The 5144-nt window shown below is 41.4% G+C and overlaps 1 non-coding gene across 1 annotated transcript; it reads left to right on the top strand.

The window, feature by feature from the left end:
- Positions 1-2395: 2395 nt before the first annotated feature.
- On the top strand, positions 2396-2499 carry LOC148564306 (small nucleolar RNA R71). The gene has a single exon (XR_015884502.1). It is a non-coding gene; the product is annotated as a small nucleolar RNA R71 (small nucleolar RNA).
- Positions 2500-5144: the final 2645 nt, after the last annotated feature.

Raw genomic sequence — 5144 nt, 5'->3', positions numbered from 1 at the left:
CTTGTGTATCCTTATAGGCAAATTGATGGCACCATGGGGTGACACCAAACTTAGTTTGGAGCACTGTGATAAAAAGTTTTGTTCAAAGCTCCAAGAGTTCTGCTTTGAACACCAAACTTGTTCTTCACTATATACTGCATGATAAAGATTTCACCAAGTGTTTGTCAAGTTTGGGTTGAAATTCATAAACATTGATTTATTCACTATTTTCTAAAAACATATAAAATATGGGTTGCCTCCCATGAAGCGCTTCTTTAGTGTCACTAGCTTGACATTTTTCCCTCATCAGGGTGGTTGGTAGTGCTTAAAGTCCTCCCCTCTTGCTGTGGACTTATATCCATTGGTTGGATCAATGATTTCTACATGTTCCAGAGAGAGAACTCTATTGATAGTGAAGACCTTAGGTAACTGAGATGGTACAGTGGGGAGATTAGGGGGAATATCTGGGAAGTAAGCTGAGATAACTCTATCCCCTGGAGAGAAGTCTTCCGTATGGATCTTCTTGTTCCTCCACCTCCTTGGTACCTTCTTCTTTGTTTCTTTTGAGGTTTCCTTACCCTCGGTGACCTCTTTTTCTAAAGGAGTTGTGATGCTGTCTTCACCTGCCTCTAGAGGTTTAGGTTCCTCCAACTTTTCCTTGAGCTGTGGCAATTGCTGTTTTCCTTGTTTATCAATTAAGGGGGTCTCAGAATGAGCTGGCTGTGCTTCAGTGCTTGTCTCCTCTTTCAGTGTCTCATTATCATCTGTGCTTAGTTCCTTGTTCTCTTGATCTGTTTCTTGTGAGAGTTTGAAAACGTTGAAGCTGAGTCGTTCATCATGGATTCTCAATATTAGCTCCCCTTTCTCTATATCGATAAGTGCTCTGGCTGTAGCTAGGAATGGTCTTCCCAATATGATTGGGTGAGTATGACTCTCTTCCATGTCCAGGATGACAAAGTCTGTTGGGAGAAAGTATTTTCCAACCTTTAGCAACACATTTTCCACCACTCCTATTGCTTGCTTTTGAGTTTTGTCAGCCAGTCTGATGATTACATCTATGGGCATTATCTCATTGATCTGCAGCCTCTTCACCAGGGATAGTGGCAGTAAGTTGATGCATAGTGCTCTATCGAACATAGTTTCACCTATGACACAAGGGATGTGAAAGCTCTCTGGGTCTCTTCTTTTTGTAGGCAACTCAGGTTGAATAAGGGCACTACATTCCTTGTTCATCACTATAGTCTGGCCTCCTTTGAGTGAGCTTTTCCTGGGAAGAAGTTCCTTCATATACTTGATGAATGCAGGCATTTGTTGAATTGCCTTGATGAATGGTATGTTTACATGCAGAGATGCAAAAAAGTCTAGGAATCTTGAGTATATTCTCTTTCCCACAGCACCATTGAGCAGTTGAGGGAAGGGTGCATAGAGCTTTAGCAGCTCTTGTTATGAGATTTCTGGTTCTTGGTGATCTCTATCCTCCTTCTTTGTTGAGTTATCTTCAGGTTGTTCGAAAAGTTTGCCTTGCTTGTCTTCAGTCTCTTGATCACTTGTAGTGACCATTTTGCAATCTTCCCATCTTACTTTCTTTGCTTCTCCTTTGGGGTTTTTCTCCGTGTCACTTGGGAAGCTATCAGTAGGTTTGGGAATCTTCTCAGCTAAATATCCCACCTGGAATTCCAGCTTCCTAATGGTCTCTCTCTGGTTCTTAATATTGGCTCGCACCTCCTCTTTGAACACCTTATTTTCTTGAATCTCTTGGCATATTCCTTCAAATAAGGTTTCAATCTTAGAGAGCTTGTCATCAATTGATGGGTGATTCGGAGCAGATGTGCTGTTTTGGTTTTGATAAGCGTGTGGAGAAGTGTTGTTGTGGGGGTGTTGAGATGTCCTCTGTGTGAATTGCTGGTGAGCTACATTGTTGTTGGAGTTGTAACATCTCTGGTCTTGGTTTTGATCTTGCTGACTTCCCCACCCAAAGTTTGGGTGGTTTCTCCATCCAGGGTTGTAGTTCTTGGAGTATGGATCATAGTTTTGCCTTGGTGAATTCCCAATGTAGTTGGCTTGCTCTTGACTACCCTCTGCTTCTTCATTCACTCCTTCTTGGGTTATTGATGAAGTTGAGATTGCTGCTACTTGGTTCCTCTCCATCTTCTTGGTGAGGTCAGCCAGCTGCTGGGTAATGAGCTTGTTTTGGGCCAACAGAGCATCTACATTGTTTAGCTCCATTACTCCTCTTGTGTTCCCTCTTTCGGAAGCATAGAAGTAGTCGTTCTCTGCTACTGTTTCAATGACATCTATAGCCTCCTCAATGGTTTTCTTCTTGTTCAAGGATCCTCCGGATGAATGGTCTACGGCCTTCTTTGACTCATAAGAGAGCCCTTCATAGAAAATGTGCAGCTGCACCCATTCGTTGAACATGTCAGGTGGACACCTCCTTGTGAGGTCCTTAAATCTCTCCCATGCTTCATACAAAGTCTCACCATCTTGTTGCCTGAAAGTTTGGACCTCAGCTCTCAGCCTATTGATTCTTTGAGGAGGGTAAAATCTTGCTAAGAATTTGTTCACCACGTCTTCCCAAGTTGTCAAGCTTTCCCTTGGGAAAGATTTCAACCACTTGGCTGCCTTGTCCCTGAGTGAGAATGGAAATAAGAACAGTCTATAGGCGTCAGGATGAACACCATTAGACTTCACTGTGTCACATATTCTTAGGAAGGTGGTTAAATGTTGATTGGGGTCTTCTTGAACACCTCCTCCAAACGAACAGTTGTTCTGAACAAGGGTGATAAGCTGTGGTTTAAGTTCAAAGTTGTTGGCATGGATTGTTGGCTTTTGGATGCTACTTCCACAATTTCTTGGGTTTGGATTGATGTAAGAGCCCAAAACTCTTCTATCCTCCCCAGCATGATTCGCTGTACCTCCTCCCCATGGTTGTGATCCTTTTCTTCATGATGGTTTTCCATGTTGTCTTCCATGTTTGGTTCAAAGAATTCCTCCTCTTCCTCAGCACCAACCACTTTCTTTCCTCTTGCCTCCCTCCTTAATCTAAGGAAGGTCCTCTCAGGTTCAGAATCGAAGGAAGTTGAAGCCCCGCTTCTTCTCCCTGTCATACAATCCAACAAGTGCAAGCAAAAAAATATAGGTGCAGAAAGTATTTTTGTCAGAATTACTGATAGTTGTGGGTGATGCAATATATCAAACAGTTAGTGGGTTAGCAAACAGAATTGAAAATAACAAAGAAAAACAAAAGAGTAGAGAGAGAAGGGAAGAAGTTTAACTAAAACAGAAAGTAAATCACTCAAACAGAAAATGAAATTCCCAAAGTAAAAATGCTCAATCTAGTGATCTTTCAATTTAATCATTGTTGATGCACAATCAATCCCCGGCAACGGCGCCATAAACTTGATACGGGTGGAAACTGTCTCTCAACAAATCTCCTTCGGCAAGTGTACCGAATTTGTTGTCAAGTAAAAACTCACAATAGAGTGAGGTCGAATCCGACAGGGATTGATTGATCAAGCAACTTTAATTAGAAGAATGTTCTAGTTGAGCGAATCCAGAATTTGGGTTGAGAGTTGCAGAAAATAAAATGGCGGGAACGTAAATAACAGAATAGTAAATGCTAGAATTAAAGGACTGGAAGTAAATGACTGAAAGTAAATTGCAGAATTGTAAATGGGAATGGGGGATTTGCTCATAAAAGTAAATGGTAAAAATTAAAGAGAATGGGTAAGATCAAAGATGGGGAGTTCATTGGGCTTAGGAGATGTTGCAATTCTCCGGATCAAGTTCATTTTCATCTCTTCCTCGATCAATGCACTCATTGATCTCCTTGGCAATCTTAATTGATTGAATTACAATTTCTCGCAATTCAATCTCTCAAATCTTGATCAATAGCCAATTCCTTGGTCAATTGCTCATGAGAAGAGATGAAGTGTGGTCACTGATTATACCACATGAATTTCCCAAACCAGGTATTGAGAGGATTATAGTCACATATCCATCCAAACCCAATTTGGTCCAGCATGAGAAAACACTTCTAGCTTGATCTCTTCATTCCTCTTTCAAGGTTCAGAAGAGATCCAAGTCTGAATAGCTCCTTTTCCAAGATAGCTACCCAATTGGATGAAGATCGAAAGCTTTCAAGTAAAATCAAGAGAAAAGAGAGAAGAAGAATAATGAAAACTAGTATTGATCCATCAACTTACAACAGAGCTCCCTAACCCAATGAAAAGGGTTTAGTTGTTCATAGTTCTAGAAAATGAAAACAAAGATGAAGAATACATCATAAAACTAGAAAATGCAGAGAAGGTAAAATACAGAGAGTAGTTCTCTTTTCCAACTTCCAGAACTCCCTAAACAATTCAAAGCTACTCCTATATATACTACTTTTCTCAGCTTCTAGTTGGCTCTTCAAGTCTTGGGCCTTTGGATCTTGAGTTTGAAGCAGTTCTCTTCTTCATTTGGGCTTGGCTTTACTTGCAGAGAGAAAGTGTGAAGTGGGCAGAGACTTTAGCTCAGGACGTTAGGGGTGTTAACGTTTAGTGAAAATATGAGTTCGAGAACGTTAGTGACAATCAACTTTCTCACTAACGTTCCTAAGTAAAAGCCACGTTAACTTCAACGTTAGTGGCACAAACGTTGCCACTAACGTTGCCTCTAAGTCCTTCGCACACGTTATTGGGACTTAACATTCCCAATAACTTTGAAAAGCCCCCTTTGTTCCCACGTTAGAGCCCATGTTAACTTAGTTAACGTGGCTCTTTAACGTGGGCTTGCCATCCTTCGAGAACGTTAGTGACACTCAACATTATCACTAATGTTCCAAGGTGCCCCTATGTCTCATGTTAGAGTCCACGTTAACTAGGTTAACGTGGCTTCTAACGTGGCCATGCTTAGCCATCCCAACGTTAGTGACAATGTTGGGTGTCACTAACATTGGCTCATCATTCACTCATCAACGTTAGCTTCCACGTTAACTAAGTTAACGTGGGAGTTAACGTGGATCTTAGTGGCTTGTGTGGCTCCTTCCAACGTTAGTGACAATGTTGAGTGTCCCTAACGTTGGCCATCACCCTCTTTTTCACACGTTAGCTTCCACGTTAACCAAGTTAACGTGGGAGTTAACGTGGTATGTTTCTTCTTAGGCCACCATTAGTGACAATGTT

This window comes from Arachis ipaensis, chromosome B5 (assembly GCF_059453495.1).
Source record: "Arachis ipaensis isolate K30076 ecotype BB chromosome B5, ASM5945349v1, whole genome shotgun sequence".
Classification (NCBI taxonomy): Eukaryota; Viridiplantae; Streptophyta; class Magnoliopsida; order Fabales; family Fabaceae; genus Arachis; species Arachis ipaensis.
This window is presented reverse-complemented; position numbering and strand designations above follow the sequence as displayed.